The 22,502-nt window shown below is 43.0% G+C and overlaps 1 protein-coding gene across 2 annotated transcripts in view; it reads left to right on the top strand.

Annotated features, from left to right (window-relative positions):
- The window catches only part of slc8a3 (solute carrier family 8 member 3), a 121,711-nt gene that overhangs the window by 24,356 nt on the left and 74,853 nt on the right, over positions 1 to 22,502 (top strand). The window lies entirely within an intron of this gene.

The following is a 22,502-nucleotide window of genomic DNA, read 5'->3' on the forward strand; positions in this document are numbered from 1 at the left end:
TCTCCTCCCTCTCTCCCTCTCTCCCTTCCTCCCTCTCTCTCTCTCTCCGTGTGTCAGGCCGGACCAGCATGCTCTGCGGGCAGCTCAGGGGAGCTCCTTTAGGGGGAACTCGCTCCTCCATATTATTCCCAGGGTGCTGCAGCAGAAAATGCGCCAGAATGCATCAGTAGTTCCTCGCTACCCTTTTCTATCCTCTTCCTGCACGTCACCCCCCCTTTCCCATGCCTCCCATTTCCTCCTTTCTCATCATTTTCCTGTTGGGAAAGCAGCTCTGTGGTGCAAAAGCAGGCGTGTGCTCAACATTCATGTATCAGCTGTTTAAAAAAAAAAAAAATCGCTAGGTTTGTGTTTTGAAGCTAAATGAAGTTAAGCAATCTCTCTCACTCACTCCCTTTCTCTCGCTTTGCAAGAGGACTTTTACAGAGCCGGCAGGAGTTCTGAGATGAAGTATGATTTAATAAAAGCTGCTTTTATTTGCAGTGTGATTTCTCTATTAAGATTTGGATGACTGTAGACACTGACGCTTATTAAATAATCTTATGGGAATGTCAGAGTGGACACAGGCTCAGCTAAGATGCAACTTCTACACAAGAATGAAACGGCATATTAAACGTGTGAAATTGAAAAAATCACCTACTGATTGAAATTTTTAAAAAAAACTGTCATACCCGTTATGACTTTTTTGTGTCATGCCAGCTGGATAAAAATGACTCCCATGGTTATGTCAATAGACGGTTATGTGACAGCAGATTTGGCCATGTCAGAAGTAAAAATTAGAGTGCAATAAAAATGTAGCACTGTATCAATTAAATTTCGGTTTGATTAAACTGAACGAGGCACTTTGGCTGATGTGTGACACCCATTTTTACTTGGGTTCCTTACTGTGGCAGCACCAAGACGGATGTATCAGAGCTTTCGGAAGAATCAGACTCTTCCAGTCGTAATTATGACTCGGATGATGATTTGCAAGTCGAATAAACTGGTCTAGTAATAATGATTATTTCAAGATTGGCATGAATGTGACATCAGGCCCATGAAACAACCAAAAATAAAAATAACATCTTCTAATTGTTTTTCATTTCTGGACTTTTTTTTTGTTGTTGTCTAATTTTTGCCGCTGCAGTTATCAAATTGTTTTTCACACTGCTGCTGCACAAGCAATTAAAAGAAATTAATAATGAGCTAAAAAGATGGACTATAGCAGGATGTTTGGTTCAGATACTGTTATCGTGAAGTCTCTGTATTTGCAGAGAAACATCTCTGGTCTTAAAAAGACGGCTGCAGACTGGAGTTGCTTTGATGAGCCTGTGTGATGGTCGGTCTTCAAAAGAGCGACGGCACCAAAGAGGCAGACGGATCTCAGTGCAGAAACTCTTGTAATCAGTTGAAGGGAATCTTTATTTTACATCCCTCGTCCATCATCTGTCTTTTTTTTTTTTCCTCCTTTCTGTCTCGACTTTGCTTCCCTGAGGAAAACATTCAGATCCCTGAGGCACAACCCAGCCAAACTCTCTCCCCGGTGCCTCGGGGACAGAGTTGAAGACAGGCTGCATGCACAACACATATCAGATGCTTTTTTGAGTGTGTGTGAGTGTGTGTGTGTGTGTGTATGTGAGCGGCTGGTGGAGAGAGAAAGGGGTTAACTCAGGGGAGGAGATGGGTCTTTTGTGGTCCTCTAAATCCTCCCTGTTGATGCTCGAGTTATTAGGCATCTTCTGCTCGGCAGCAGGTTGCTCTCAGGCCTCTCCATGCTCTCCTCCTGCATGATGATATTTACATCACACTCCAAACTCCAGAAGGGACCCCCTCCTTCTGCACCCACTGTTTTTTTTTTGTTGAGAAACATGAATGTGGTAATAGAGGGTGAATTCCTCCCACTTATGCTCACAACAGGAGCAAATGCTGTCTGATAACTCCAAGCCCCAAGGATTTTGGCAGACAGCATAATACGAGTCGCGGCAGCAGAGGGTGAGCACAGAATGATGTTCATGGCGTCTTGACAGGAAGATGTAAGCGCAGGCCAGAGGGAGGCGGAACGAGGCGCCAGCTAAAGGTTAGCTGCACAGATTCAGCAGAACAGGAAGAAGACGCCCAAATCCATGCAAATTCAGGTCTCGTCTCTATAATTGATGCATTTTGTTGCACGTCTGTTCTCACTTTGTTGGGTTTTGATGTCAGTTTTGTCTTTTGTTATAGTTTTTCTTTTTTTAGGACAAGACTTTTTTTTTTCTCTCCCCCAATTCCCACTGGATTTCTTTGTCTCACCTGTACGGTTTATGTTCCACTCTCCTTTCATGTGTCTTTATCTGTTGTTCAGAAACAAGAACAGGAGAAAAAATAAATAAAAATTGCACAGTCTTAACCATCAGAAGTGTTGCCTCACCTGCCCCAGGTATTAGACATGTCAGGTTTTATGTGCTGTGGTGAACACAGGGTCGTCAGGTCCACGTTCAGCAGCGCTCAAATCTTCAGAGATGAAACGTCTGTTGTGCGTCTTGTTGACATCTGATGTTTCCGTCTTCGCCTTCGCCTCCTCTTTGGAGTCTGTTCTCTTATGGGATGTTTTTTGTAAGAAGCTCACTGGTTTATTTCACTTTACCCACGGAGGAAGAAATTCGCTGTGGAGACCAAAGTCACTTTTTATATCTGTTTATTTCAGCGCAGTGGTTTTGCTCCAGTCCCATGCTGTATAGTGTGTAGACCGATCCAAACTAAACCCACATTTGCGTATAGGAAGTGCCAGTCGTGCCAGAGGCTCGGTAAAGGAGGTGGATTGTGGGTAGGAGGGCCGTGGAGGGTCAGTTTGGCAAACAAATGTGCCCATGCCGGCCCTCTGGGGTCCGGAGATGGGTAGAGCTGTCATGTCGAGGGAGCTGGCAAAAGATGAAGAGGTTACGCTGTTGGGATCACAGCTCTGCCAAGGCCTGCGGGACCTCTTTCTCTTTACAACACTCAACCTAATCTCCTGCACTATCTCCCCTTTCATTTCCCTCTCTTTCTCTTCTTTTCATGTTCCTTTGTCTCTTATCGTGTTGGGGGCCCTTGTTCCTGGCTCGCTTATGCTCTTTTCCCCCCTGCTCGCGTTTCTCTCTTGGCTTTATCTCTCCCTGCCTATTTTCAAGCAACCTTTCCTGGATTTTTATCCTTGTTTCTATTTTTTTTTCTCCATCCTCCCCCGTTTATTTCAGCGTTAATTTCTTTTCATTTGAATTGTTCTAATTCCATTTCATTTCTTCTCACTCCCACCATCCTTCATATTTATTATTTAAGCCCTCAGCAGTGCCTCCGTATGTGCCTTCCCCTCTTTATAGATGTTGGCCTACTTCTGTCTCAACCTGTAAATTGTGCTTTGGATTGAGGGCTGTTCAGATGTCCGGGCCAATGTCACTGCACTGTGTTTGAGGTGTCAAATATGTGGGTTCAAACTGATTATGCACATTTAAATGAATGCATAATGTCACAGCTATACTCTGCTCTGTATTGCACTGACCAACCGAAGGAAATCCTGATTATTTGGTAATTTATTTTCCTGCATGTCTTAGAAATAAAACAAAAGATTTACATATTAGAGCTGGAGAATGTGTTGACTTGAATCCTTAATCACGTTTTCTTGAGTAAAGACAAGGTTATGCTTGGGGTCTATGTAAAATTAAGCAAAATAAAATTCAGCCTGAACCTGTGTCTGTTAGAGAAAAGTTGACAATAGCAAGTTTTCCATTGATAAATTGAGCAATTTTGCCCATTATAGGAAATCATAGTACTTTACATAATATTAAAATAAGATCATGACTTTCAAAATGACACTGGCACCTTTTCAGTTTTTAACAATTTGGATTTTTCATTTTCTCTCTCTCTTTTTTTTAAGGGATTAATGGATGAATGGGATGTAATCTTTGCCCAGGAGAGTTCCCAGATTAAACCAGATTATGAGGGTTTTTTGAAACTCTCCAACACATCTCTTTATTATCTATTTGTATGTTAATCGGTATTATTTGTACATGTGTAACTAAATACAGATAAACAGGCTGATAAGTCCCTTGTGACAATATTTTTTGATCTTGCCAATGAAACTGGTGCTAGCCACTTAAAATAACATCAAAACTAGCTACACAAAATGACTCAATGAATGACACAAATCTCTTAATCTAAAGGCTCCAAAGTCAAGAAGTTTAAATCTATGATATAATGCAGTGTTTAATCAGAGCATTGGAAATCAGTATGTATCAATATGGTGATTATATTCAAATGTATGTAAATATTGTCCCTCTTTTTGGTTCATCTTATCTCTGTCAAATTTCTGCTCACATGATGTAATATTTAACAGGACCCAGCTGCTGACACGTGATGTGCCAGTGAACAGCTCTAAGTAGCACAGAGTGCTCCCAGCCTATGTACCTATAGGTTATTTTTGAACAGCAGTATTTATAGGGAATAAAAACCTTTGTAACCTTCAGACCAATGTCACAGGAAATAAGAGGATGTCATTTCTGGATGTAAACTCCAAAAAATACATTTGCCTTCCCGCTACAGTCCTGGCACCTGTCATGTTAGATTTCATCCAACTCGGTGTAGCAGCGCTCTTCAACATGCCACCAACCGAGGCAGCAACAGGACAGCGGGGAGGATGAGGTGGTCGTGGCGAAATGAAACACGCAGGGAGCAAGAAGAGATGGAGACAGATAAAGGAGGAGTGGGGGGTGGTGGTGGGGGTGAGGGAGGGGGGTGGAGAGGGTGAGGCAGAGGCGGCATCAGAGTGAACAAGGTGCAGGGAGATAATGATGGAGGCAAAATGAGAGGCAGAGAAAAATAGATAGAGGGAAAAGTGCGGACCGTGTTTGAGAAAGAGAGGGAAAAAAACAACATCTCAGTCGGACCAGGGAGAAAGAGGGAAGGCGAGAGAAAGAACATAGGAGGTGGATAAAGAGAAAACGAAACGGGTGAATAAGGAATGAGAGAGAAAAACGGGAGCTGAGCCCCCAGATTTCTGTGCCGTGTGTTGGCAGATGTGATGAGGCTTGACCAGGTGTGGGGAGGAGGAGGAGGAGGAGGAGGAAGGCCCGGGCCTGGGATTCAATTTCCTCGCAACAAGCATTTATTGTAGTAACCAACACAAATCCTCAGTCATTGTGAGATAAAAGAAAAAAAAGTCATGGCCGATGTGTGTGTGAGATAATGTGTTGGGGGTTTCTGGATGATAACCTGTGCAGTGGATCAAAACTCTGCTTTATATTTACTCAGCAGCATTTTAACCTCGACTGTCTTTGCCCAGTCTGTCGGAGAGGAGGGAGTTAGAAATTAGTCTAAAATTACATTTGGGGGGAAAAAAGGAAGTTTAATATACAGTAATGAGTGATTAGCCTTATAATGAATCATTTCAATTTGTAGCAATAAGAGTACTTTGATGAGATAAAAAAAACACATTTATGTTTATTTTATGTGTTTCTATTTTATATATAAATGGAGCGATGCTGGTGAAGTCCAGACACTCACCTCGTACCTGCAGCTACAGTAACACATGAAATCTCCTGTCCTGACTGCATCTTACTGTAAGTCAAATGCACTGGAAGCAAGGAACTAATTGATCAGTTTGATGATATAGATTCATTCATCACCTCAACTTTCCATCATCATTCTGTTTCAGTGCTAAAATGCACACTGCCCGACCGTGTCTCCTCCTCCTCCTGTGAGGAAACATCGTTCCTTTACATCGAGGCTGCTGGTTCTCACAAAGCACTCAGGTCAGGACGCAGTGTTGTATTAACCAGCAGCCTCGCGCTGATCACAGGGTTACACACACATGTAAACCAGGTGTTATTAGGCTGACACTGTTATCCTCTGCACCTCGTTGTACCATGAGCGCGTTCATTTGTACCACAAGTGTCTCCGGTGGGAAATGAACGTTACAGGACTGTGCCAATGTGGGTGTCGGGGAAGGAGCCAGGTCTTTGAAACTAGAAACAGACAGGCAGCACGTGTTTCTTCTTCTCATTGTCAGAGACCTCATAAAGAGGAGGCAGCCAGGCTTTAGACAGGCCTAATTAAAACTTCCAATGCTATGAAATCTCTTTGATCTCTCTATACAGTCCCAGTAGATGGTCTTCAGTGTCACATTCCCCCTCTGTACTTCTGTCCTATAACCCACAATTTCCCTTTGTTTCAGTCTCTTTTCCCCTTTTATTGTTATTTGCGTCAGAATAATGATCATGGAGCTGTGTTTTAAGTTCTCTGAGTTAATAAGACACAGTTTTTTTTAAGTAGGAGTTAGTGGGGAAGTTTTGTTTCCGTGCAAGACGTTTTGTAGGAATCGTTCTCGCACGTGTAAAAAATTAAAGAAAACTATTTCTATTAAGTTTTCAAAGAACAGTATCGACAGTTTCTATCAGTTTAAGGAAGGACCCTTGGGATACGTGCAACATCAAAGAGCACATTCACACTGTAGATAGGTTAGCTTGTAATTTTATTTTATTTTTTTTATGAATAAGATTGAAAGCCTGTGACTTCAAGCAATAGTTTGACATTTTTAGAAACTTGCTGGTTCATCATCCAGCGGGAAGATTGATACCACACTCTGTCTGTCTGTACATTTGAAGCTGGTTAGTTTTAGCTTAGCGCCAGAGACTCGAAAGAGAGAAACAGCTATAGGCTTTCTCCTGTATATAACGAATGATACGGATTAAACAAGCCAGATATAAAATGCTAATTGATGAGTTTTGGATGTAATACTGGGCAGATTTGGTTTCTTTAGAGCCAGGCCAGCTGCTTCCACCTGTCTTTATGTTTAGTTAAGCTAGATGGCTGCTGGCTGAAGAACAGAAAGCAAATCTATCTACAAAACTATTCATCAATATGTGAATCAGTGTTTCAGGTTTGTGCGAGGAGCAACAAAGACACAGAAGCTGAGGTTCTCTGCATTAATGTAAAGTCATTTCTTTATAAATTGATTACAATAATTAGGCGCGGATGATAATTTACTTCCTGAGCTGCACAGACCTGCTGTACGGTAATGACGCTAATCCTTTTTTTTCTGTGGAGAACGGATATTTTAAACCGATTCTGTAATTAGACGTCAAACTTTACATAATAGGCCTGAATACAAAACAGTGTTTTCAAATAAAGTCTGCCAGACATTTCCATGACTATTATTTGGGGATCACATTAGAGAAAAGCAAATTGTTATTTTACTTCTCAGTCATCAAAGATAAAAACTTCAATTTCTGTGTGACTTATAGATGTCAACATCAAAGTGAGCAGAAATGCAGGCATCACCCACTTCTATCACGCTGTGAGGATGGGAGGGGGGGGGGCATGTGTCCTCCCCCCTTCATGCTTCACGTTCCCCCCGCTCTCGGTGCTCCGGCTTGCGAGCTTCAATCCTCTGAGATATTTAAAACAGCTCGTTTCGCAGCCTGAGTTGTTTTTCATCTTTCCTCTTGTGAAAATCTGTCCTTTTGATGTTTTGACATCCTCAAAATTGCTCTAATTCCTTTCGCCACTATTTATGAAACTGTTAATTGAGCAATTACCTCAGTGTCGATCTGTCAAAATTACAAGTTGTAATGCTATACTGCCCCCCCACTCCCCCTCTCCCTCACTCTCCCCCAACCCCCAAAAGTTTTAAAGCGATCTGGTACCTCATTTGAGCGAACAACCAAGCGGACGCTGACAAGGTAATTTGGCGTCGAGATAAAGGCAGAAACAGACACTTTTAATCTTATGATGTTTGAAGTTTGGCCTGTTTCTGAGTCAGTCCTGATTAAAGATGGAGTGCAAGGCTGTGGATAAAAGTGTGCGTGCATGTGTGTGTTTGAGACAGCTGAGGTGGAGGTGCTCCTCCGTTGATGGGTCATGGTATATCTTGTCTTTGGGAAGCAGCGCCCTGCATGGCAGCCTCGGCTAATGGGAATCTGCTGCCTGTCATCTATGGCCGGGCCATTTCATCAGAATGTCAATAAGGGGGGAAAAAAGTAGTATAGAATTTCTGTTGCCTACTGATGAATGCAGCAATGGTCGAAGCAAAAGGAGAACAGAACAAATGTGCTGCCCGGAGGGGAGAGGGAAGGCCGGCTCCGACTTGGGGGAGATATAGATTGATGAGGGATTGTTCACTAGGAATGAGATTTCATAAGAAGCTGTAGATTTTCTCCCTCCAGCTGCAGGTATGAAACAAGAGTTGTGTCACAAGAGCAGTAATACAACCCCCCACCACTCCCACTCTCCCTCTCCCTCCCACCCACACACACACACGCAGCACCCTGATGTTTACCATTCAGATGCGTAGACGGGGGTTCGACGACGGCTGCTGAGGAAACTCGGACGTTTACTGGTTGACAGGGCTCCTTTGCCTATGACTAATAGATGAAAGCCTGGAAGAACTGTGTCTGAATAATTGAGGTCTTATGTAATGATAATTGCGGCCCATAAATAGGGATTCACCTTTGGCAGAGCACAGACTCCATTTCCACTCAGTGTCCCCCCGTCGTGAAGCTGAACAAACTGCTTCTGTCTGAAATCCCTGTCTCTCTTTCTCTCTCTCTTTTTTGGCTAGACTCTCCGTCTCTCCTTCATCTCCTCTTTATGTCTCTTCTTTCCCCGTCTTAATGTCTTTCAAGGTTTTTTTTTTTTTTTTTTCTCTCCCCGCTCTCGTCTGTCTGAGTCTTTGTCAGTTACACACGGACAGACACACATGCACGGGGTAGTGACAGTTTCAAAGCAGTGCCTAGTGGAAGAGCCGGTATTGAACAGGAGCCTCAGTGAGATGGGTTGCTTTAATTGCTGTCAGATGCAGGATGGGAGTGGCAGCACGCTGGAACAGCTGAAAGGTTTCATTCCAAAACGGTGGAATAGCTGTTTTGTAAAAAATGAAAAAAAAAAGGGTCTCCGGAGATGTTTAGAAGCACAGGAGGAACGAACTTTAACATTAAATGGTCAATTCACCCACATTATAGAAAAAGACGCTGTAATTTCTCACTTACCTTCAGATATATGAATCCTTACACATAGTTTGGGTTTTATTTGGCCTGGTTTTGAGCCGCCTGTCTCCACCTCGCTGCGTGTAACTGTTCGCCAAGTCTTGCCCCCTGTTGCTTTACCTGTCAAGCTTTCAGTGCTCACACAGCACAATGTTTACCAGCCACCACAGCATGGCTGCTACTGTTTTCACTTAGTCAGTCTGTGTCTGTGTGTGTGTGTGTGTGTGTGTACTGTACTGTATGTGTGTGTGTCTGCTAGTACTGAGTGGTCATGTAATAATGGCGACTGAGAGCGCCAACGTGTTGATGGGTGTTGCAGCTGGTGTGATTGCACCGTAGGGTGGTCTCTGTTACATGGGGACTTACTGTAGTAGGAATGTCAATTAAACCAGAATCTCAAATGAATTACACTTTTTCTTTTTGTTCAAACATGTACTTCAGACAGATATTTTTCAAGTTTTCATTAGAGGCTAGACATATCCAGTGGTAATTCATTTCACATTGATAGTGAGTGCAGATAAACCTGGTTCTGTCAGCAGATCTAATTTTTTCATATGATCCAATGCGGTGCCATCCAAGTGGTAACTTGTTTAATTTGCCATTGTGAGCTCATGCATTTTGTGCAATTGATCAAACTATGGGTCGGGCAAAAACCAAAGTATCAGAAATTGAATAATTGAGTGTTTAAGGGGGGGAAAACGGTGGTGTTAAAAGCAGTTTGCATCATAACGTTATAAATGTGTTAACTATTGGCTCTTAGGTTATTTATTATCTTTTTATTATTACACTGGTCCTGAGAAACACTTTTTGTTCTTTGTGGGTTTTTAACATGTTGAATGAACCCCCCAAAAATCTGAATCTGAACCTTAATCTGAATTTTGACAGCCCTAGTCCTACTTCTGGACTTCTGGCAAGTTTATTTAGACTTCTGTTTTCATTTGTCAGGATTAGACAATAAGCAACAAATGTTCCTTAGACAATACACCAATTTCTACAATGGAAATAGGGATACGATGAAATTACATTTATTTGAAGCTCTACCCAGAAGTTACAGTAGCATCTCCCTGGTTCCTTAGACAATAAGCCAATTTCTATATATAGTATACTGTGTAGTGTATACAATACTGGGCCAAAGTTCCACGTCATATGTCCAGGACTATATTTTACCATAATGACCCTTACAACATACTCACAATCTCTCACACACACAGATTGAGGAGGTGAAGTCACTGGTAATAACGCAGTAATGACCACTGAGTACTCACCGGTCAGAAGGTCAACATGCTGACAGGTGCTGTAGCTGGTGTGATCCCATCACACGATGGTTTCCAGTTACATTATGTCATTTGTCCTTTGTACACAGCGGTAAACAAGAGAGAAAGTTTCTCATCACCGGCCGGCGAGCATTGATTTGTACCGCCTGCAGTTACAACTGTCATCAGCATCTTTGGCGCCGTTATAGTTCGCTGAAAACACAAAGTCTGGATTTAATATTTCCAGCTGTAAAAGAAGTCACGTCTACGCTTTGATTATTTAGCCTTATTTAGGAATAAGGCTAATGTCATTACAACCTAACTACAGTATGTTATTGGCAAACATGAAGTTTAAGCTCCAAACCAAATAAAGAGCAGGACTTGGTTTGTAAAAGAAGATGAAGCTTTTTAAGGGTGTTTGAGAAAATATATTCTAAGTTGGGTGAATCCACCATTTTTAACTCGGATTTTACTGTTGCATTTCTTTCATATCAGAGTTTTGGCCTCTCCTCAGCAGCAGCAGCAGGGCCAGGATGTCTGTGTGTGTGTGTGTGTGACCGGCGGCCTGACGGGTCACTGGGTCTTTAACCATCATGTCCCACTTTCTGGAGCTGTTTAGCCATGTGGCAGGGATGTTTCGGCTCCATCCTCCGTCTCCCAGCGCTCACCTTCTTGCCAAAAAAATTGCATCGCAGAGACCTTGATGAATGTCTGGTTCATAACAGTGATGTGACTGGGGGAGCGGGGAGTGGGGGTGGGTGATGATTTAATCATCATATAATGGATGGAGAACATCATTCAGTCCTGGATTAGTGCAGGTGTTCGCCACCCCAAGAATACTCCGGCTGATGAATCTCATTGTCAGCGCTGAAAGTGATGGTGCGGTTTAATCTTGACTGTGAACTGCAAACACACGTTATTCCTGAAGTGTCGACGATTCATCTCCAGCAGCAGATGCATGAGAATTAGCTCAAGTGTTTGTTTGAGGAAGCACTTTGTTTTTGAGTTTGCCTCATACACACATGGCTCAGGATTTATTGTGACTTTTGTTGTTTCCATGGCTGCAAAAGTAATGATTGTTTTCCTTATCAATTAAACTACCAGGAACTTTTTTTGATTTACTGATCAGTTGTGACACATTTAAATGTTTTGTTTGTTCGGCCAACTGTTTAAAACTCAATATTCAATTCACAATGATGGGAAACAGAAAACAACAGAAAATTAATTGCCTAAAAATTGGCAATGAACTGACCATCATAACATTTTGAAGTTATACGCCGAGGTCGCAATTTAGTTTTATGTTGATATGTAGTAATCATCTCATCTTAGAAATTACAGTTTGATAAACAGCATGACCAGAAATTCCTCTGTCTTCAAGTTTAGCTATTGAGTTATTTTCAGCCTCACTGCAGACTGAGGAGTTCAGATTAGACTGATGTAAACATTGGCACACAGAACGTTGTTGTAATCAGTTAAGTGTTTGAATCATTTATTAAGTAAAAATGCCAAATACTAACAGGCTCCAGCTTCTCAGAGGGAACAGTAGGCACAGTTTCAGTGTTTTATTGTGCTTCTTATTATTTATTTATCCTATATTTTACGACAGTTTGGATGTTATTTTATTTATGCTTTTAAAAAATGTGCACGAAAGAGAACAAAGTGACCACTACAGAAATAATCTCAGGACATGACCACTTATCACTACTGTACGCAATTATATGGTAAATTAATTGGTAATCTGAATAAAACTGAATTGATGAATTAATATGAAAATACTTATTAGTTGCAGCCCTGGTATAAACACATTAACTTAAGAACCATTTTTCTTACATGTTACATTTTCCAAATTAGCGAATGCAGCCTGCATCCATTTATTTGTGAGCAAAAACAACATTAACAACATTAACGTCATCTACAGTTTTCAAAGATAGTATATGTGCCACAAACTGGGATGAATAGCTCCTCATATGTGGTATCTTGTTGTGAGAACTTCAGTAGAACAGGAATATTTCTTTGTCATCTTCTTTTCTCTTAACACCCACACTCTCTCTCCGTCTCACGCTGCGAAAAAAAGGACATAAAACAAACATGCAAAGACTCCCGGTTAATTCTCATGGGCCGCAAAGTTGTTTTGGATAAAAATGAATTGAAAATGAAAGTGTGTGTGTGGAGTGCTCTTTGTGTGAGAGTCCAGTCTTTGAACATTGGCTATAATTGGAGAGCTTGACAAAAGGGAAGGAATGACGAGGGAGAGCTCATGGGACTCTCTGGCCTCTTGATTTGGTTTGGAGACGGAGGCTTGTGTGACAGAGTGGGAAACACAGGGAGAGAGGGAGGGAGGCAAACCCGTGATGTGATAGAAGCACACAGAGACATGGAGATGGGGAAAGAGAAGAGCTGCTGCTGGGGTACAAGCTCCCTCAGCTTGAAGTTTCCATGCCAAATTGGGTATTTTTAGACCGTCTGTGAATAAAATCTAAGCATTTATTTGTGTTTATTTTCGTCAGGCTGTCATAATGTCAGCCAAGCCACGTCAATTTATGCATAACTGACTTTCTGAGATTGTTCACAGGCTGTGAAACAGTATGAATGAATGGCTTTGTTATGCTAACAGACGTAGACGGAGCTGCAGGATGCGTGTACCTGGATGGTCCGTGAGTATCTGTTTGTGCTTTCTGCCGTGCTATCGTTTTACTTACTGTACAAGGCACTTTGGGACGAGTAGTAAAATGTGTAGATGGCTGGCTACATGAGAACGCCTCTGGGAGGCCGCCCAGGCTTTTATTGGTGACAAGAGATGAAGGGGATATTTGCAAGGTGAGGTTACACAGTTACAGTTACATTCAACGTCCCCCTGCTAGAAGTAGATACGCGTTCGAATTCCCACAGTATGGATATTTAGACCTACCTACTACGTGTTTGACTCTACTCTATCTGCTAAATGTGCATGTGTGTAAGTGAGCGCACAGGCCGAAGCACTAAACTCAGCACATTCCACAAATGAAGTCCAGGGGGCCACCTCGAAAGGATATAGGCTTACAAGCTGTCTGGAGTCGCCTCGTGACCAAATGTGGATGAGTTCTCGGGTCTAGAATCATGCCGAGGCTTAATCATGTCACCCAAGGACAGATTATACACCACCAACATCATCTGTGGTACGCAACGAGGTCTCGAGCAGTGAGTGAGTGAGCGGTGAGCAATGACAGTTTAAAAAAAGCCTTTTTTTAATAGAAAAAAGCGATATCACTGTAGACAGTATTTTTTTCAAAATGATTGTAATGCCCCTCCTCCCTCTTTTTCTCCCTGAGGGTTATGATGTGTGTCTGAAGGTCTTGGGCAACAATGACTGCAAATGTCAGATTGCGTCTGTGAGCAGAAGAGCCAGCTGTCCGAGGAGGAAATTGTGTTTGACGTGGCTAATTTCTGTGTTGATTTAGCTGGGAGCTGATCGTTTTGCCACTGACACATCTGATCAGTGTTGATTTGACCATCTTACTCTGTTAGCAGTACTGGATAACTACCAATGAACTGGTCAACTACTATCACTTTTTATATCGTCACTTTTAACACATCGATAACAATGCAAACTTCAGCAGAGAGGAGAAGGGAGTGACTGTTTTAGGAGAACCAAATTCAGCTGCTCTTCAAAGTTTATTGGGTCGATTATGACAAAAAAAAAAAAACTGCCTCATACGAATTCATGAAGTCCACAATGACTGACAGAAACCAAATGAAGGGAATCATCAGTCCGCAGGGTTAATAGTGGGCATTAAAGAGGAACTATGCAAGATTTGCACCTTTAGTTAAACAGCTCTGGATTGTGATGGTTAGATGACTTGTTAGAGGGAGAATGGAGGTTCTCTGTCTTCCACCAGCGTCTCTTGGCTGCAAACCAACCATCTCCGACCAGGTGTCTGGATCTTGTCTCACGAGAAGCATGGACTGTTTTACGGCATTACGACACAAATCCATAATGATCCATCCATTTTGTTAAAGGGATACTTCACCCAAAATCGTTGTCAATTCACCAATTTTCTACTCACCGTCATGCCAAGGAAGGGTTTGGAGAACTTTCAGAGTCATCAAAACGCTTTTGGAGTTCCAGGGGGGGGTCCGGCTGGCAACGGATTTTCATATAATGGAGGTGGATAGAGTTCACTTTTGAATCGTCCAAAACACACACTATGAAACATCCAAATACCTCCATACTGCTCGTCCGTACTGACCCAAGTGTCCTGAAGCTGTGACATGAAAAAGTTGTTTGGGAAAAATGAATTTGCTCTCTCTCTTTTTAGCCTTGTTGTAGCAGTAGCTCCCAGTGGCTGCGTGAGATTTGCTGCGAGATGTTCTTCTGTGTTTACATCATACATCCAATGGTTTACAACTAGGAACGAACATCTCGTAGCAAATCTCGCGCATGTGCACAAACATCAACAGAGCCACTGGGAGCTACTGCTACAGAGAGAAGAAAGCGACCAAAAGAGTGAAAAACCGATCGACTTGCGCAGTTCCTCTTTAAAGCACCAAACTCCTGCCTTATCTCCTGCTCCAATCTGATGTCACTATATTCTCAAAACAGACAAACTAAATTATTTAAAATAAAAATGTACACACTGCGCATACAGGTTTACAGCTGCTGGTGCCACTGGTTCCCAGCAGGAGGACTGTGGTTGTATGATTCAGAATAAACCACAAAGATAAACTGTACAGTAGTGCCTCTGTTCACCATAATGAAGAGCAATGTCACTTTAACTCATTGATATAGACGACACTGACACAGAGCAGAGGAATAAACTAATGTATCAGGGTTAGTCGTCAAAATCGGCTTCTCCTTCCTCTTCCGCTGGCAAAATGAAAAAAGGGTAAACAGAGCTGATGCCTTTTAAAGCTTCACCACAACAGTTATTTACAGGTTCCCCTTTTTCTTACTGCATTTTTTTTATATATTTAGGTATTATTTTTGAGTGCAGCCAATTCTCCAGTGGACCTCCATGATGGCAGCAGCACAGCAGTTGTTGCTAGGGAATCTGTGATGTAACTGCTGTGTGTGTGTATGTGTGTGTGTAAATATAGACTATGTGTGACTGTGTGAGACAGAGAAAAAGAGTGTGAGGGATCTACTCTACTGTACGTGCATCACCATTATTTTGGGGGATGCACATGCAGCTCAGCACCTGTGGTGTTTTTACAGACGTGAGTGTTTGTATAAATGCACGTGCTCTGGTTTTTTTGGTGTAAAAAAAAAAAAGAGAGAGATATCACCTGAGCCCCAGCTAGTTTTTGGGTCGCTGCTCTTTCACCGCAGCTCCAAATGTCAGCGGGATGGATCACATGTTTCTAGTAACAGTACCCCTCCCTCCCTCTCCCCGGGCGGCGTCCTGATGGAAGCTGATGCGATGTGGTCCTTTCCTCGGCCGCAGCCAGGAGTGCTGCTCGCTAAAACCGATGAAACCGGCTCTGAGAGGCCCTTGTCTCCTGCCTGCCAGGTGCTTAGAGAGATGGATGGATGGAGGCGAGCACATCACACAAGCAGCACATGAGCAGATTACTGATGAAGGTGTGGAGGAAGAGGAAGAGGAGGACGAGCGAGCGAGCGAGCGGCCGCCTCAGCAGCTTCATCATCCTCCAAGAGCTTTTGGTGGCACCGCAGCCTGAGCCCCGTGGCCCGCGGCCCCGAGCCAGGCAGCCAGGCAGGATTGTCAGGAGTGCTGATGATGGGATTTATGAATAAGTAGCAGGGATCAAGAAAACACACACACACACACACACACAAATAAAAATAAGACATTAAAAAAAACAGTGAGAGGTTGAGAGGAGGAAATTTAGTTGAAGAGCAGGAAACGAGGAGCGAGGCAGGATGATGATGTGATGCATGCTGGTTGTGGGAGCACCTCTGCTCTGTCCCTCCAGGAAGTCATATACCGCTTCTCCTCTCCATCTGAAGGAGGCTATGTCGCCATGGCAACCGAAAAGAGAATCTGCGCCCCGTCTCCCGGTTTTTTCTCTCGCCGGGCTGGGCTGTGTATACGTGCGCATGCATCGATGTGTTTTGCGCGAACACGTCGGCTCATTGCCGCCGCTGCATGTGTGTGCCTCCATCTGATGCGTGACTGTCGCTCGCTCGGTGTGTGTGCGTGTGTGTGTGTCTGTGTGTGTGTGTGCGCGCTCGCCTGTGTGTGTAAGTGTGCATCTGAGTGCATTTTTTTGTTATGAGCATCAAGTGCAGGCATGCGTGTGCGAGAGGGAGATGCACACTCACGCACAGACACACACACACACACACACAGCCTCACATTCACAGTTTGTACTGCAGGCTTTATTTTTAGCACGTGGCACTTATATAATCAGGGTGACACTGGGGGGAAATAAAAGGAAGGGGAAAAAACATCTCCTGCATTTCCTTTACCCTCTCTCTGCCGCTCTCGCTCTCTGTTTTCTCTTCCCTACATTTTCCTTCTCTTGCTTTCTATCCTTCCTCTCTCCCTCCACGTTTTCTTGTTTCTCCACCCCTCTTTCATCCTCTCCGGTCTCGTCTCCTCTCCCCGGTGCTCCCTGCCTCATTATATATTTGACTCCACATTGTCTCTTCTCTCTTTCGCTGCTCTTTTTCCTTGTGCTTCTCTGTCTCTGTTTTCCCACACCCGTCATCCGTCTCCCTCTCTCTTCTCCAGCCTCACCTTCATCTCCCTTTCGCCATGACACTCTGCAGCCATGGCAGCGAGAGACGAGGAGAGGAAGGAGAGGGAAGGAAAAAGGGAGGGCAGAGAAACAGAGAAAACAAATGTCAAAAATAAAAGTGGGAGGAAGAATTATAGAAATGAGGGGAAAGAGAATGAGATAGAGACGAGGACAGACAGAGAAACTGGTGAGTAAAGAGATTAAAACACAGAAACAGAGAGAAGAGGGAGGAGAAGCGTGCACAGAGGGAGACGAATCTTGCTCCTAAAGGGGGAGACCGTGCAGGGATCCTCTCAGACTGATTCCTCGCTGCTTTTAAAGTCTCATCCCCAAGTGGGCTTTGCTCCACTCTCTTGTTAGCCCCTCTTCCTCCTCCTCCTCTTCATCTGCGTTGGCCCATTCCTCCTGATAATTTGAGAATAGATGACATTTCAGGATTACTTCAGTGCAGAGTGTGCTCCAGGAATCCCTCCACCACAGATGCTCGGCCTTTCTCCCGTTACGTTCAGCTTGTAAACGGCCTCTCCGCGTGGATGCATGTATGGATGCGCCTCAGAAATAAGCACTCGGCCACTTCGCTTTACTGTATCGCCAAGGTGTGCTTGATGTGATCAAATGGTACACGAGCTGAGTGCCACATCTGAGGAGTCATCAAAAAGTAAATGGTGTCTCCAGAATACACAGCACCCCTACTACTACCCCTGTGGAAAATTGCTTACGCTATCACCTCTAATTACTTTAGCTTGACACACAGTGGTGCCAGCATCTCACGCGAAGTAACTCAAACACTGTAGTTAGGGAAACAACTGTAAGTAGCTGCTGATGTGCAGCTATTTAAAACAGCTGAATTGCTTACCAGTTGCATTCGGTAATAGGGGATGTCTTCACAGGCGTACAAACAGAGAGCTCCGTGCTTCTTGGGTGCAGTTTCTGTAACTCTAATTTATCTGATCTAAAGTGTTGCTTGTTGATCCTTGACCGTGCATGTTTTTCACACAGGCAGTTTCTTTAAATATTACATTATACCGTCAGCAAATCTAGTTAAGATTAAAGTCAGTAATGCATAAATCCATCTCTTTGTATTTCTAACGTCTTCAGATTGTCTTTGACTCCTGAGCCCATTCTCCCCCTCTGAAGGTATGAATCTTTAATAATGAGTCACAATTAAATGACTATATTTAAAAAAAAAAAAAAAAGGAAAAGGAAAAAAAAGAGGCTTAATAATTAATTAGAAAAGTTACTGAAATAGGAGTAGAAAGTGTGGTTTTTAGAAACCATTTTTAATGAGGTTTAGTACACATCTGATCCTCTAGTGAGTATTTACAGCAGCGGGACAGTGTGTGTGGGACTGACTCCAAATAAATAAAAAACAGTGCCCAGGTTTATAGTAATGATGAAATATGTCACACAGCAGCAATATGAAATTCACTTGTGTGTTTTTAATCGTTTTTCACTGGACCAGCACCTACAGTAAACCACAAATGTGAGTGATCTTAAGGCCACGTGACAGAGTTGCAGTTGCCCTTTTAAAGTTAATTGGTGCAAATGGTTTCTACTCTCCAGGTATGTGTAACCTGGGGTCACAAAGTGCTCCATGTTTGATTCCATCCAGGCTTTTGCCATCAAATCACTGACAGATCACATGCAGTTTCACTGGGACGCTCAAAAAACCATATAGATGAAAATGAAGCTGTTGCCTCCAGTATCAACAACGTCCACCATGGGCACAGAGAATAGGAGAACAGCAAACAGATGGAGGGTTGAAACTGACTGCAGATAACTGATGACATGGTCCAGCGTTTCAGAAAAACAAGTAGATTTAAAGGAACTTACTTTGTGATTTCTTGAAAGTTAAAAATGTTGTATCAGCAGCTGGTAACTGCAGCTCATGAGTTTAAATAGTTTCCTCTTAACCTGCTTCTCGACACAAATTCTCAATGGGAAAGGTTTTGGGTGATGAATACTTGTAATTATATCTAAATAGGTACAAATACATTTTGTTACTAATACCTGTTCCTGTTGTGCTAAGATCAGAGCTGTGTGTGTGTGTGTGTGTGGGCATTGGATATCCTCCTTTGTGTGGTTGCAGTTGTGTACTAGGCATCAGCAGCAGTTTTTATGAATGCGCGTGTCGACAGTCGTGTTTGGCCTGACTGTACTGTACGTGTGTGTGTGTTTGCGTGTGCTTTGTCCGGCACTTCACAAATCGAAGACAGAAATGTGTCGGCACCTCGGGGAGCATGTTTCACTTCACTTCCTCAGTGACTGTCAGGCCCGGCCAAACGCTAGCAGAGCGCAGAGGGACTCCTCCGCTGCCCACCGCCACCAACCCCCACCCCCCCTCCATACCTGCAAGGAACGTCGTGGGAAAATGCATTTTTCTTTGCCAACTCCAGAGATCTAACCTTTACCGTGTTCATAAATACTTTGATTTTTAATATGCTGTTATAAACCCAATGGCCTCTGCTTTTAGAGTGGTAACATTAAAGTTTATCATCAATGCAAATGATGGTTGACGCACAGAGGAGGCACTGGCACAGATAACCACGTATACTGAAACAACGAGGCTGACTACAAACAGTTACCAGAGTAACAACCTTTGATAAGAGTCTAATATCGTTTTCAATTCAGATCAGTAAAGGTTCAGTTTACTCTCGGGATTAAGATAAACTCTTGCACACACAAACTTGGACACATAACTGAGATAATCCAGTCTCTCTGTTTGCATATTTCACCCTTAAACTCGTCTTTTCATCCAGAAATGAATAACTGATCAATATGAATCTTGTGGCAGACATTCAGCTCCTAATTGATTGATCATCTCCGTCAGTCATTATTATACACACTTTTTGAATGTTGGGGAAATGCATTCACTCTTTTGGCCAGTTCAGTGAGAAGATTAATGTCATCCTCATTCTGAGCTGAGAGCAGAAGCAGGAAGTGATTAGCTTAGCTTAGCATAAAAACTGGAAGCAATGAATGGATGAATGAAAGCTGGTAGGAATATTTCTGACAAGCAAGTTGTTTCCCCTCGTTCGTTTTGGTGCTACTGCCTCAGCTCCAAAGTTTACACAGACATGAGCGATGTGTCAATCTCCTTATCTGACTTTTGGCAAGAATCTAAAAAAGTCTTTATATTTTCCAATTTCCATGAACTACTACTTCAAAGCCTCAATCAACTGTCTATGGGTGTGTTAAAAGATTAGATGGAAAAATCCATTCTTATAACTAAAATCAAACTTCACCATAAAAAAAAAAATCAATGTGGATCTGATCCCATCCTTCACCAAGTCTGGTGCAAATCAATTCAGTAATTTTCTGTAATCCTGCTAATAAACAGACAAACAAACAAGTAAAAAACACAAACCAACAGACACTGGTGATTACATAACCAAACAGTTGTTTGCCTGAAGAAACATTTAGTTTTCAACCATAGTTACTGTAGGTCTGGCTTTATGATAGTTAATGTGGCCTCCTATGGTGAAGGTTTCTGTTTTCATGTAGATCCTGAACAGTGCCGTTGTGAAGTGGGTCTGTCAAAAGGTAAATAACACGTGTTCAGCTCCTTTGAACATTAATTCAGGTTTTTCATTTTTCTGTTTTCAAGTAAATTCAGTTAAGCTGGTTTAAAATCCCAGCTGGTGTCGTGTTTGTGTTTTTTTTGCCAAACTCCTGCATGGCTGGCTTGGAAACCTGCCTCTTTCATCATTGTTGTCTTGACCTCATCCAACGTGCAAAAACCTTGCACGCATGTCCCGAGCTCTTAGATCTGATAATATGGAAAACCCTCTCAGGTCAATCAGGAAATTACATCTGGAACCTGTCCAGGGATTACCATGGCAGGCGTGGACAAAGCAGTGTAGTATTATTATTGTTGATCTTGGATTACAGAGCGAGGCAGCGGAGCGATGACCTATCACGCCGTTGTTGATACAGCTTTTTGGTAACGGTAGTCCTGCCCTCGCTTCTGTTGTGCACACAGTTATTTCACCGGCGCTGTCATCGCGCGAGGGCCGTGGTTGGGTTTATATGCTCGCTGTTGCAGCTGAGTCGAGGGGAAACCGCTGGTTAGAGAGCGTCATGGAGGGGCTGCTCCACTGTTCGGTCACAGGCGGCTGCACATGAGGATGCACTTTGTGTTTGTATATCAGAGAACGAGGCATTATGCACGTGTGAGTTAAGTCAGGAGTGTGAAATGCATGAATGCGTGTGTTTATGTTTGTGAGTACAGGTGTTGTTCAGTCTTTTTTTGCTGCCACATTGAGGGTTTTCCAGTGGCTGTAGTTTTGAGCCTGACATCTCAGTGACACATCATTACATATTGCTCAAGGTAGTGCAAGTAACAGTGACCTTTAGTGCTGCTGTTGAGTTCCCAACACACATACACATGTGTGACTGCAGCTTTATGTGTGAATGTGTGAATGTATGAACGTATGCGCTATGCATTTATACAATCCACTCTTTAATCATCACTCACATCTCCTCTGACATTTACCAGTGTTTTGATAGTGTGTATAATGAGTGATTTGGCCATGCTGTACACACACGCACACACTGTATACTCTCCTAACAAATGAATCTGAGGGCCTACTTGCCCTTTGTACATTTAGTTCTGCTTTCTGCAACACAAAGACACATGCACAAATTCGCAGTGGCAGAAGCTCCTGCCATTCATGCCCTAAAAGTAAAATCTTTTCAAAGTAATTTATTTTAGATCCTTCCTCCCTGTCATCATCATCCAAAAATCCAAGTCCAAGATATAACATCTGGATTACTGAGTTATAAGAGGGACTTTTTATTACTTTGAGTTATGTTATGCTGCTTGTATCCTCATGCAGACAGGAGGGTGCTATTGATCTTTTCATCCAGCCCTTGATATGAAAGCTCATAATATTTCTCAAAATGTCAAACTATTCCTTCTTAAAATACCACAAATTGACGCTGACGACAGACACATGAAGACGGAGTTCACCACCACCACAGCAGCAGTAGCGCTCCTCTTCATGCATGTCTCTCTTTTCTGTCACTCTGGCATCACACAAAGACATTGTTATCTGTTCTTCCTCTTCCCCATCCTTTCACTCAAGCAGGATTGACCTAATATTTTGGGACGTGAGTGGTCTGGGATGATGGCATTCTTTGTCAAAATTCAAAACGCATATATGTGTGTTTTTTCCCTCCTCTCGTCTGGCTGCGAGGCGAGGCAATATCGAGCGGAGAAAGTGTTGACTCAGGGGGAAGGAAAGTGTCAGATTAATAACGAAGATGGGCCACGAGAGGCAGTGGAGGAAGCAATAGAAATTAGACAGGGTGTCCTCATGGTTCAGCCGACCGAGGTGAGCGCCGTGTATTTCCAGTTGTTGTGGGTTTTAACCAGGTTCGGGTTCATACAGCTGTGTGTCTCTACCTCCACTCAGGTCTTTTTCTTTAACCACCGCACAGTGTCTAATCAGAGCAAAAAGCCAGGCAACATTTAAATTTTTAATAACAAAGATGGGTCATGACAGGCAGTGGAGGAAGCAGGGAAATTAGACGAGTGAAGAAGCCCCGGATGAGACAACGGGGAAGAACGAGAGGTGACAGGGAAGAACGAAGAGATAGA

This window comes from Trachurus japonicus, chromosome 22, assembly GCF_045865225.1.
Source record: "Trachurus japonicus isolate A0001 chromosome 22, Traja_1.0".
NCBI lineage: Eukaryota > Metazoa > Chordata > Actinopteri > Carangiformes > Carangidae > Trachurus > Trachurus japonicus.